The sequence below is a fragment of the Vigna unguiculata genome, chromosome 1 (assembly GCF_037176805.1).
Source record: "Vigna unguiculata cultivar grain cowpea cultivar isolate G323 ecotype 2 chromosome 1, ASM3717680v1, whole genome shotgun sequence".
Taxonomy (NCBI): Eukaryota; Viridiplantae; Streptophyta; class Magnoliopsida; order Fabales; family Fabaceae; genus Vigna; species Vigna unguiculata.
In genome coordinates, this window is record NC_140792.1 from 5436576 (window position 1) to 5451434 (window position 14859).

Below are 14859 nucleotides of genomic sequence, written 5' to 3' on the forward strand. Positions count from 1 at the left end.
TCTATTGTGATTTGACCACACGTGCATTGTTTGTTAACAAAACTTTGTCAAAAAGTTTTTTTCCAAAAACAAGATGCATCAGATCAATGCATTTAACATTATGGATGAATTCTCTCATCAATGCTTAATGTATCAAAATATATTAACCAATTCTTCATATGTTTTTTTTTAATTTACCTTTTCGATAAGTTTTCAAAAATATATTTCCAAATTATAACTAAGTTTACATTTTAAAATTATTTAGTTATTTTTAAATATTATTTTTATGCATGGTTTGTATATGTAACGTCCCATTAAATCAAAAAATATAATTAACGGAAACGTCGCACAAGGTAGCATAATAGCGCAGTTCTGGAGTTTTAAACCCAACTCTTTACAACACAAGACACACCACAGTACCACAGAAAAACAAGTTATATAAAGTTTAAGAGAAGCATAAAGGAATCAAAAGTCAAACTAATACATGAGTTGTAACCTTAAAGAAAAGCCCAACAAGAATACATCAAGTCCAGCCCAAGTGGACTATGCAGCGGAATCCTCTCTCCCTGTTGGCCACGAGTACCTCTCACATCTGCTCCCATAAATAAATTGATGATCATCACAAAAGTAGAAGGATAACATACAAGACATTCAAACAAGAAAGGGTAAGCTAGAGCCAAAGCTATTTCATCAATGCAATCAGGTACATATTCATAGTCCATTATACATACATCACACAAGCATGTTAAGACCTTCCAAACAATACACTAAGACTCAACTCATCCGGATGCATATAACCTGGTCGGATTTAGCGGATGCTTGCACTTGTGGTGATACCTCTGCTCACTCCCGAGCTGCTCACCCCGAGCTATGTGTTACAAGTGTTACAATGAATCAATTCCCTCACACACAAGATTAACCCTTAATGAGTTTCAGGACTCCTGTTACTCTCACCACAAGAGTCAGTCCGCTCTAAGTGAGACTAACTGACTCCTTAGAGCGTCAGGATGCAATCCTTACCAAGTTATACAGATGGGGCACCACCATGGACACCCACTAATAGGGGCCATGGAATTACGTCCTGACCACTGAAGTGCGACCCTGAAAGTCTCACCTAGAGACTCCAAGGAATTACGCACTGTCACGGACCAAACATAATCATACAGTCAAGTAATACACATCATGCAAGTATATATTCATTAGGCTAACCTTTAAAGCCAATACCTTTCATGTGTCAGGTCAACTCATTCCAACTCATCATACTCCATCCATGAATATAGAATTTCAACTCATCATGTTACCATGCCGCTTTAATACCAACCATTTCATTAATATCCCATGCAAAACTCATGCCAAACCCATTGTCTATAAATCATGAATCACACCCCTCACGCATACTCATTTGCCTCATACTTTTAACGCAATACTTAAATCCAAGCAAACATTAACCATTCAAAGTCAAGGAAACGATCAAACATCACACTGCCTCGCCCAGCTCCTCGCTCAGGGTCTCGCTCAGGCGAGAGACTCTCGCTCAGGTGAGCCCCCTTCGCCTAGGCGAGGGCTCGAAAAGGGGAATAGTAGTCTCACGCGGGATCTCGCTTAGGCGAGACCCCTCTCGCTCGGGCGAGATGCTCGCTTGCTCAGGAACCACGTGGGTCGCCTGAGCGACCGCTCGTATGAAGCAGCTTGGGCGAGCCTTTGTTGATCTCGCCTAAGCGAGACATGCTCGCTTGGGCGAGAAAACCAGAGTTCACCATTGTTCTTGCGTATACAAACACACAATTGTCCACACATGGTTCAACAAGGTCGCTCACACATTCCTATTAGCACAACAAGCATATTATAACGATAAAACAGTAGCATAAACTGAATACACACAACGACAGGGCGAACCCTAGCTTCCCTTACCTGGAAAAGGGCTAACAGCTAGGTTCCTGGGTGCGAACAGAGAAACGCAGTAGCTCCTAGGGCGGTTTAGCGAACTGGAAACACAAGAAAAAAGAGGCACAAAGCTACTTAGTACGACTGTAGTGGGAACTCAAAGCAATTGTGCTAAACAAGAAAGGTATGGGATGGGATGCAACTTACGTGGAACGAAACTAGCTTGAACAAGTGCGACGGAGTTCCAAGACTGAACCCTAGCGGTGTGACGGTTGCGGCTCTAAGCACCAAGGGAGCAGGTTCTGAAAAGGCACAATGAATCAATTAGGGCATACTTTGGGGTGGTTTTATCACTTGGGCCAGTCCTTAGGCCCAATAACTTAAGACAACCCTTGAAACTTTAGGGCAGAAAACTAGACCTTACAGTATATGTATCTGTTAAATTATTTTCAATTAATTGATTTATTGATGTTTTTATTAAATACATTAAGAGGGATTAAGTTTTTACATTATTCTTTAATAGATCCAAATGAATTCATGGAGTCCAAAATAGTTTATAGTGATTTTTTTTTTTAATTTGAAATCATTTTCAAGGTTTAAATTCTAAATTGAAATTATTTTCAAATTTAAGATTTAAATTGAAGGTTATGTTTTTAAGGACGAAATTATATTGGTGCTCAACTTTGTAGGTAAGGCAATATTGATTTAATATTTTGAAAAGATACACTAAAATTATTTAATTTAGTTTAATTGAATTTTTTTATTATCAGCGAATGAATTTGATAAAAGAATAAGTTGATTTAATCTTATATTATAAAAGAAAGGAAGTTCGAGTTATTTTTATCCAGTAAATGAAGGTTATATATATATATATATATATATATATATATATATATATATATATATATATATATATATATATATATATATATATATATTCAATTAAATAAAAAAAGTAAAAGTAAAAAATTAAACACAATTTAATATCGATAGTTAATTAATAATTTTAAAATCAAATTTGACATAAAAAAATTAGTAATTAGCATCAGTCACTACAACTTATTTTCAAAATTTCAATGAGATAAAATTTATTTTAGTGTTAACATTCACTATATGATTAAATTGATTTAATTTTTATATAAGAATATATTTAAAGTATTTAATTGTTTACTTTAATTCTTTTAATTGTAATTAAATCATTTTGACAACAAATAAAGAATTAAGAACAAAATTTGACATTCAATTTTTGTATCAACTCTTATAAATAAGATTTAGAAATGATTTAAGGAAAATTGCTTGACATATGAGAATTACACAACAATTAGTAAATTTTAAAAATTCATTTTATCTAAAAAAAGTGAAAATCGATGTTAGAAAATATTGAACCTTATAATATTCATATTTCTTCTGTTTTTATACATTTTTTAAATGATTTTTTTATTCTCTTAAGATTTAATGAGTTGGTACAAAATATTGAACCTTATAATATTCTCTTAAGTTATTCATAATTTAATACACTTTTAGTTCATACCGGTATAAAAATAAAAATAAAAAATATTACTAAATTTCAGATTAAAATCTTAAAATTACATGCCTAATACATAATTATAAAATAATTTATTATAATATTTAATAAAGTATTATAATATTTTGTAATATTACATGCTTGATATTTTAAAAATATTTTATAATATTACATGCTTAATATTTTATAAAGTATTATAATATTATAATACTATACTATAATACTTTGTAATATTATAATATAAAATTATATTTTAAAATACTTTTTACTAAAATGTACAATTTTCCCCCTTTCACCGATTTTAAAGTTTTTTTATTTTCTAGGTTGAGTTAAAGCTTTTTTCTGTGTAGGATTGCATTGAATCAAGAATATGTTGGGACAAACTTACTGTAAGGAATTATTAAAAAGAAAAATATTAAGAAAAACAATTTATTTACTTCTGCATCCAAAATTAGCTTATGCAAGTGTTTTTGGGTTAAATATATTTTTGGTGAAATTTGGAATTAGTTCATCTTCAAAACTTTTAATCAATCTTTTATTTTTAGAAATATGTAAATTTAGTTTTTTTTAATTAGATTTTGTTAAGTTTATTTGACGTTTCAAATGCATTTTACGATAATATTTGAGTAAACATTATAGAGAAAATGTGTCAAACATGGTAAACAATTCAAATACTATCATGATATGTGTTTGAAACGTCAGATAAACTTAACAACAGTTTGTTAAAATGACTAAATTCACGTATTTATAAAGATGAATGACTAAATTGGTCAAAAAATTTGAAGAGAGACTAATTTCAAATTCCAGTAAAACTTGAGGGACCAAATACATTTTCAAACCAATGTTTTTTACATTAGCTTATACCCAACTTCAAAAAAATTTATATTTATGATGTTTTTCTTTGCTATAGGAATCTTCATGTCTAGAGATATTAACATCTCTACAATTTTCATCTTATGTTATATTTATATATATATATATATATATATATATATATATATATATATATTCAATTAAATAAATAAGTACATAAATAAGAAAAAGTAAAAAAAAAACATTGCGTAGGAGTGTCAAAACGGGGCAGCCCAGCCTGTTTCAACCCGGCCTGATTTGGGCACACTCAAAATGGATAGTGTCGAGCTAGCCCGATAAAGCAAAATGAGTTGAATTGTTTAGCTCGACCCGCGAGCTGGCGGGCTGACTTGTCAACTTTACCCTTTTTTTGTTCAAACTTTTTACTAAGGCCCAAGTTTCATAGTGAAAACCCAGATAACTTGTAACATATTTTTTTTTTCAGCATACTCCTGAATGAGCTACTTTAGTTCAATAATCGATATATAATGTAATCATGGTATTAAAAAATTGAAATTACAACCAACAATTTCAAGCTTTGATGCCAAAAACACATATTCAACAAAAATCTAATCATGGTTTTCATCTCACTAATCTATTCAGGCTTCAATGCCAAAAACACAATAAAGCAGCAAATTTAATGATAAAAGAAATTGAGAATGACGTTAAAGACTACACATTTGCTTCCAATCAAGAAAAAAAAATCTCCACAACCTCACCACCACACCAGTAGGCTTTTTCATCTTTTTTGTCAAATAATTCAGAGTATGTACAGTATGCCATGTAAGACCCTGAAAATTAATTAATTAATTAATGCGGGTAGTGGAGCCTTTATGACATTTAATTCGAACATGTAGAACGTGAAAAAGTACTAGTTCAAATGGTTGAGAGTTGTGTTATTTAATTTATTATTATTTTTAATAATAATATGCTTGATCATGTTGGGTGACAATATAATCGTAGAATTATATGAATTATCATGAAACATATTTTGACAAAGATGAGAAGGGCTGGAACCCAGCCACGTGAAGGCAACTAAAGGGGCTGGAAAACAACTAATGATGGACCTTGAATGGCAATTACAGCCCTTTTAATGCCATTTTCGTTTTAGAGTAATTAAGCTTAATTAACACACAATTAAGTGACCATTTAAGAAAGAAGGGGAAAGTTTTGAGTTTGTCATTGTTCTACACATTAGAGAGAGTGAGTTCAAAGTGAATTGGTATTATGAGAGAGAGCATAGAAGTCAATTTGGAGAGAGAACTAAGGCAAACCATTGGGGGCAAGGAAGAATCAAAAGTTAAGCAAGGATTTTGCAGGTTAGGGGTGTTGTAGTCGCGTTTATTTATGTTAAATTATTGCATGAATTATTGTAATGCATCTAAATTGATCATGTGCCCTTTATTTTCCTAGATTTCGTGAGTTTTTAGAAATTTCCAAAAACTGCTTGGCAGATGATGAACACCTACTAGGCGACGCATCTTTTTTTGCATAATTCAGGGTTCCTAAAGAGTAACCGCTTGGCGACACGACCCTGACCGCCAGGCGACACAGGTGCTTCAACCCAAATTATGGGTTTTGTCTGAAGGGCTTGGCGGTGATGAACACCCGTCAGGCGACGCGAGCCAGTTTGGCTCGATTTTGATGTTTTATGGGTTTTGGGCTATTCTTGATCAGTGGAAAGGGTGTTAAAATCATTAACCAAGAAAATGGAAGTAAATAATTGTGAAATTATGAGGTAATAAGAGGAAAGTTGATGATTTTGGTATATTCTCGAATTAGAGTTCAAATAATTGAGGAATCTTAGGTTTTGGAATCAATTGCAGCGTAAATTGGATTGGTAGTAAAATGTTTTATGTTAATTTAATGTTAGACCACAGTTAATTGTAGTAAGCTTGAATGAATTGGTAAAAATGGTAACGAAGATGAATTTAGAGTTCGTTAAGTGTAGGGAGGAATTCTAGTTTCCTGGAATTTGGTTGCACCGCCTGGCGGCAAGCTATGTGCCATTAAGAGCCATTGCAGAATTTTGAGAATTTGCGTGGTTGTTGGGTGCAGTGAGGAATTGGGCTTTGTTTCAGTCTTGAGTAGAACAGGAAGAAAGGTTTTGAGTGATACTTTTGAGTAGGCAATGATAAACTAACTAATGCATTAATTAAGGTCTTGGAATTTAACTTATGTTTGGGTTGGTTTGGAGACAAGGAAATGCAAAGAAGGTATAGAGGAGATTGGTCGAATCCGTATTTGAAATAATTGATGCACAACCTGAGGTAGTAATTGTCAGTTTGAGATGTTGCTTAAGCTTAGAGTGGAATTAAGGGATATGGGACAAAGGGCATAACTTATAATTTGATATTAAGAACTAATAAGCTGGTACTTGGTGATTTGTAACTAATGGTGTAGTCGACTTGGACTATATGAAATTGAACCCTTGTGGTGTTTTGGATTAGGCTATAGTTCATAATTAGGTCGTGGTAAGGTGAAGGTGAATTATGGGTTGTAATGCATGATGGGAATACTTAATTTGGCGAGCTAAGTTGAGGGAGAAAGGGTTAGAAAGTGGAAAATGACACTGAGACATTTTAAACCAATAATCACGCTGTTATGGTATAGCGCCTTGCGGTAGGGTACGAATCTGCCAAGCGACAGTGAGGAAATCAGAGAAGACTGGGTAGTGTGGCGCCTAGCGGCCGAGTTAGTTGCGATAGGCGATAGGTGCAAAGTCAGTGTCTGTAGAGGCACTTGGCGCCTGGCGGTACACGTCCCCCGCCAGGCGGTCTGGAAGCTTGTTGTGCTTGACGACTCGTGTGTTGTGCCAAGCGATACTGTGAGGCAAATGTGCTTTGTTTGTTTTGATGGTGTGTGATCTACAAGGCTTTGGTGATATCTCGAAGGTTGGCTTGCTGGTATTCCTTAAGTAGTGGCTCGAAACGTATCCCTTGAATTGTGGCTCGGGATAGGAGTTAAGTGTAACATTCCAGCCGAATATTACTAATTTAAATAATTAGAATAGGGATATAAGTATAAAATCGCATTTATGATAATTCCTTTTCCCAAAACGCGGGAAAATTTAAAACTTTATTTCAACGCGCCAATTATAAAATTCATACGGCATTTAATTATTACAAAGATTAAGTGTTCATAATATTCATCACAAAATAGTTCATGAAGAAAACTAGTAAAAACTCCCATAGCTGGCCCCACTCTGAATCTAAGCATCCACGTGCTCACCTGCATTCATATATGCTCCCATGTAACAAGTTACATGATCATCGTCAAAAACACAGATAGGATGAGCTCAAATACAACAAAGATAAATACAACATAAGTAATAAAGCAATTCAAACTATGACCCAGGTTAGCACCCCAATCCTCAATCCTTAACTCCCAAACCTTATGTTGGACGCATCTTGATTCTACACCCTTTGATGAGTACATTGGTCGATCTTTGTTGCATGAGTGTCTACTCGCCCTTCCGACTACAGGCCACCACCTAATAGTCCACACGTGGGAGTAACTTGCCACGGCCACAATCCGTGACACCAAGTGGAGTTCCCCAAAATGAACTACAGTCCATAGTTGTCCCCAAACTATCAAACTCAATTAGTTACACTGAAGAGGGCAATCTTCTGAAACCTCGCCGTATGAGCCACGATCTCGCACACTCCACTGGACTTCCAAAACCACCAGGCTACAACCTCGAGTGGCCACGTGTTACCCCAATACAAGTTACACTCGTAATTGGGTCCCCAACAAAGCATTGTATCATGACCTTCATTCAAAGCGGTGTAGGAATCCTCCTCGCGATCCAACTCTACACCCAAAACTGCCTGGCGCACCTCTCACGTCACTAGGCGGAACTTGGATCGAAACCGCCTGGCAAACACCTCACGCCGCTATACGCTTTCGAGAGCCTCTACCATATCTTTTCCGCTTGGCGGGATCACATTTTCCACCAGGCGCCATACGTTCCAAGCTTCTCTGGTTTTTCCTTATCACTTGGCAACACACCCCAAGCAGCTAGGCACCACACCATTAGCGTCACTGCTACTGGTTTTTGGCACTTTGAAGCAAGTTCCAAAGAACCCCAAACACTATACATACAATCCATAACATGAAATATGCTTATCTAATCATAATCACATGATTGGATCATATTCCAACACAATCCTAAACAACCAAACAATATACAAAAATAGGAAGAATACATAACCATTGCCTCTAAATATCACACGAGCAATAAAATAGTAATAATGATAATAATTAAAAACAACAACAATAACAACAACAACAATAATAATAATAACACGAAACAATACAAATAATAATGAAAATAATAACAAAATAAAATAAAACAATAATAGTAAAACAATAATACCAATAAGATAAATAATAAAAATAAAATAAAACAATAATAATAAACAATAATGATAATAAAATCATAAATAAAATAAAACAACAACAATAATAATAAAAATAATAAACAAATAATAGTAAAATAAAATAATAATAATAATAATAAAGATAAAGATAATTATAAAATAAAATAAAATAATAAAAATAAAAATATTAATATTAATAATAAAAATAATAATAAAATAATAACAAAATAATAATAATAATAATAATATAAATAATAACAATTATAATAATAATAATAATAATAGTAATAAAGTGAAATTTTAAAAATAAAAATAAAAATAATATAAAATGAAACAATAATAATAATACAGTAATATTAATAAAATAATAATAATAATAAAATAATAATAATAATAAAATAATGATAATAAAATCATATATAAAACAAAATAATGATAATAATAACAATAATAATAAAATAATAGTAAAATAAAATAAATAATAATAATAAGAAAAATAGTAATACAAATAATAATAATAATAATAATATAAATAATTATTATTATAATAATAATAATAAAACGAAATTTTTAAAATAAAAATAATAATAAAATAAAATGAAGCAATAATAATAAAACAATAATATTAATAAAATAAAATAATAGTAATAATAATAAAATAATCAATTAAACAAAACAATGATAATAAAAATAATATAATAAAATAAAATAAAATAATAATACTAATAAATATAATTATAAAATAAAATAAAATGAAATTAATAATGATAATAATAATAATAATAATAATCAAAATAATAATAAAAAAAAATAAAAATGATAGTAATTGTAATAATAATAGTAAAATAAAATAATAATAATAATAAGGATAATAATAATAATGGTAAAATAAAATAAAATTAATAATAAGATTAATATTAAGTGTTTTGTATTTAAAAGAAAAACTCTAAACATCTCGTTAAGCCAAAAAAGAGAAATCATGATAATCATAGCAATGATTGAGTCACAAAAGTCAAAAATAAGAATCATGATAATCATAGCAACGATTGAGTCACAAAGAGAACTCAGTACAACGGAAACCACAAACACACACATACTCTCTCTAAAACCACATACGACAGACATCAAGAAGTTAAACGATATAAGAATTTGATTCAGGAGAAAGCATCCTCAAAAACACACTTTATCCCTCTTAGTTTTCCCCTTAGCTATCTCTTAATTATGGTTTATTGCAAGAAAACGAAAATGCATTGAAATGAGGTTTAATTGTCATTCAACAACCATTATGAGATTGTCTGATCCCCTCGTTCATGCCAAAAATAATTTTAGCAAAAAGAAAATTTAATCCATGTCTACCAAGGTTCAAACCCACAACCATGTCAAAGCCAATTCGATGCACCACCATCAAGCAAATTCATGTTTCTTGACATTTCATTGGAACCATGCCTTATAACCTCTTATCCCACAACCATACTTGTATGCAAAATAATTAAATAATAAAAATAATCCACAAATGGCATTCACATGACTCAAACCCAGATCCTTCCCACATCATCAACATGCTCTACTATTTGAGCTACCATTGTTCCTTGTCTCCTCTCTCCACATTAAATAACTTAGGGATTCCCGTTGTCGCATTTATTAAATAAATACTTATTAATTTATTTATTTTTCCCGGGTTTTACATTAAGCATGTGGCATTCCTTGAGTTGTGGCTCAAAATGACATCTTTTGAGTTGTGGCTCGAGATGGCAGATAAACACGAAGAACTCTTGAGTTGTGGCTCGGGTTGACAAGTGTTGTCGGTGTGAGTGTGCACGTTGTGGCATGTACGGATGGATCCAGTTAGACTGCCCTCCTCAACGTTAAGCTGACGATTTTGGTAGTCTTGGGACGTTATGAATATGATTCGTATTGGGAACTCCGCCTGACGTTACGATGTGTGATCCGTAGCAAGGTTTTCCGCACGTGTTCTACCAATTGTGGCTGGTAGGTGTGGCAGCAAGAAATCTTGAGATACATACCAGAAGACGTAGAACACAGTAGACATGGTAGTGGCCATGTGTTAAGGAATCAAAGGATGGATTTCCTTTGGTGTGTTGTTATGATATGTATATGCTTGTATATATGTTTATTTTATTGTTAGCTCACCCTATCTGCTTGTGTTTGGTGATGATCGTGTACGCGGTACTAGATTGGGATAAAGAATTTTCATCAGATCTTTTATATTTTATGATTTTAAATGATTTGTAATCGTTTATGTTACTCGACTTTTGATAATTATGATAGTGTTTTTAATTTTGGATTTTGGATTATTGTTGATGTAATAAAAGTTTTAAATTTCCTACGTTTTCTTGGAAAATAAGGTTTCAATAATTGACTCATAATTATTATTTTCTTTATTTTATTATTTAAATCAGTAATATCCGGTCGGGATGTTTCATGCCACACATAAACTAAAATTACAACCATAACAACAATTCATATTGGTTGCGTTAAATAACAATAACAACAACCAACAATTACAATAGCACCAAACTTAAGGCAAATGTGCACCAATATATCCAAATGATGAAATAACAAAAAATATGCATCAATGTTGGCTAATAGCTTAGAAATGATCCACGTCAACCAGACCTATAATAAAATAGTAGAATTGAATGTTAGATAATTTATCAATGCACCACAATCTATCAAGTATAGATGAAGTGCTTCAGAATCACACCACAATCTATCAATGGACCACCAACATTCAGAGGCAACAAAACTTACTTATATATGCTTCAGAAAGACTGCAACTCTTCTTAAAAGAATTCAAAATGACTCTTCAGTTTAGGAGTTCCACTCCATCTCAACATAATTAATTGAAAGAATGAAAAAAAAAATAGAAACTACTGCAGGCAATATGTTTCCAATATAATTTATGGCTACATATGTAAAGAAAAACAATACAGTTACACAAAGCATGAGTCAAATAAAAGCAACTCACCTTCAATCTTCATTAATTTCCTTTTCAGAGTTATTAGATCCACCCTTAGAACAATTGTCCTTTACTCTTCCATCTTGCTCAACATCATCATCTTAAAATAACACATGGAATGGAATTGTAAAAAACAAGTTAAAATATCAAAGATTGTTTATGGAAATATTATAGAATTTAAATTAAAGAAGTTACCATATTCATGAAACCCATGCTTCCAGCTTCAAGTACAAATTATTGCTTCAACATGTTTTGACAATAGACAACTTATATACTTATTCAAAATCCTTGAACCAATGTTGAAAGCATATTCAGATGCAATTGTGGTAATTGGGATACTTAGCAAGTCTCGGGCCATTATTGACAAATATAAGAAATGTTGACTATTACTTTTCCACCATTCAAGAGCATCCATAGGTTTAGTAAATGAAATTGCCAATGTTGGCTCATCCAAGTATATGTCAAGTTGGTTCTTTCTCATATTAATAGAAGCCTCAAGCTTGCGTTGTGTTAATTCTTAACATAAAACCAAAATCAAAATTTTATTTATATGTTAATTAATAATGATTAAATTAGTAGAAATTAATATGATTATATGACTTACATGAAGAGCATTTGACATGATCGAATCAATAAAGGATGACATTGTTGTTGATAAATCATTATGTTTACGCTTTAGGAGATGGGATTGGGAAGTGTCCTTATTGGAAAAGTATTTAGAAAAAAGCTTGTACATTTTTTCTTTCATGTTCTTTGACTTTACTTCCCAAGTAAGAGGGTCCATCTTCTCATATCAATATCCCAATGTTTCCAACTTCATTCTTGGGTCTAGGATTGCTCTAAATGCAATGGCAATGCTATATTCATCCCAATATTTATCAAACTTTACCATTATCCTTTCAGCCATATATTTGATAACTTTTTCTTCATCTTCTAAACTTTCCATGAAAAAGGTTTGGATGTTTCAAACTTGTAAAAAATACAAGTTTGATGTAGGATAACTTGAGACAAAAATAAAATTTGTAATCTCATAAAAGGGTAACAAGAAAACAATTGATTTTAACTCTTTTCCATTTCTCCTCAGACAGGCAACACTTATAATTCTCATCAACTAAGTGCAAACTTGCAAACACACATTGATATTTAAGAGCAGTTTAAAGTATCAAATATGTAGAGTTCCATCTTGTAGTAACATATATACACAAAGTTGTCTTGGCATCAATGTCCTATTTTGTCAATACATTGTTTAAACTTCATCATCTTACTTTTAGAACCCCCAAAATACTTTATGTTCTCCCTAATATCATGTAAAATATCACTAAGAGCTTTCAATCCTTCTTGAACAATTAAGTTTAAAATGTGAGCAAAACAATACACATGCAAAAATTCACAATCACAAATCAGAGCATTTTGCAAAAGAAGCTAAATTTTTAAAGTTTTTATCAGAACATCATTAGTAGATGCATTATCCAAAGTCAAAGGAAATATTCTTTTCTCAATTCCCCAATCATGCAAAAATCAATTTATTGTCTTTGACAACTCAAAGCTAGTGTAAGGTGGATGGAAGTGGCCAAAGTTTAGAATTTTACTACAAATTTACAATTTATGTCAACATAATGTGTTGTTAAAGCAATATAACCCTCATCAGTTATAGAAGTCAACATATCGAATGTCAAACAATTCATATTTCTTATTTTCCTGAACTCTTCCTTTAACATGTTTTTTTGTTTCCTATGTATTTTCAAAAATCACTTTTTATCGTATTTATAGAAATTAGACATGCGTAAGGATTCAGATAACTTATTCAAGTTCTAAGCGCTTCATACTCAACAAAGATGAAAGGTAAACTATGCCGGATAATTAAATTGGCACACAACTCATGGGAAATCATATGCTATATTTTTCTTTCATTTAGCTTTCCTTCCCCATCCACTATCATTTGCCTCACATATTCACATTTAAGTTTACTACATTTCTCAATGTGACGCTTCAAATGAGAAGTTCCATAATTTTTACTACCAATAATGTATTTTTGGTTGCAGGCATTACACCTTGCCTTCTCTTTTCCATCATCACTAACCAGACTGTGTCTTTTATCTAGTCTTACAAATAAGATTTGGAAACACTTTGACATATGATAATTACAGAACAATTAGTAAACTTTAAAAAGTCATTTTATCAACAAAATTGGAAAACTATAAAATTAGTTGTAACATCCCATTTTAATAGTTTAATATTATCAAAATAAAACATTTCATTATGGATATTCAAAAGACAGATAAACCAATATATATTTTAAATTAGTGCAACCTTACAAGATAAGACTATAGTAATATCATTTATATACATTCTCAAGCTATTATATTATGATCCTATTACAATACTATACCTAGTATGATCTAAAGTCGTTCATCACCTAAAAGTTGGACTCCTCAACATCAAAAGGTGTCTTTACACCTGTATCTCCATATGCTCACACAAATGAGGTGATTATTGCAAAAGAAGAACACAACACATACCAACAACAACAAAAGAGGGTAAGCTAGTTTATAAAAGAAATAATCATATAACAATTAAACTTATTACATCATAAAATAACATATCTCAAACATTCATAAAAAAGAAATACCAATCATATAATTATAGAATATCTAAACTCAATTATCCTAATTTAGAAAATAAGTGTCACACGGTGCGAGCGACTAGACAGACACAATAAAGTGAAAGAGAACATTTTTATTTTTTTGATTTTTTCTATTTTTTTTGCAATTTTTCGGTAATTTTCAAATATTTTTGTTTTTTTTAGAAATAAAAAAAAAGATAAATAAAAAATAATAAAACAAAATAAAAAAGGAGACAATTTAATTAAGAAGGATGAAAGTGAAAAACAAATATTGGGTGCATGAGCAATTAGCGGGAGATACATGAAGTAAATGAGGTGTGTTTATTAAAGGATGGGGTGCAACAAGTAAAGTATAAAACAAACCCAAAATAGGAGTAAAAAGTGTGTGCATGGGTGCGGGATTAGTAATTATGGAGGTGCGCGAGGAAGTGAAAATTGGGAGGTGTATGCGTAGTGAAACAAGGGCTGCAATAAATGAGCAAGTAACACAAATTGTGAAGTTGCAGAAATCAAAAACAGGGGGTGCGCAGGGATAAAGAGAATGTGTGAAACTGCAGAAATTAAAAATAGGGGGTGCGCAGGAATAAAGAGAATGGAGGTGCGGGAAGGAAACAAACATAAAATAAATATAACA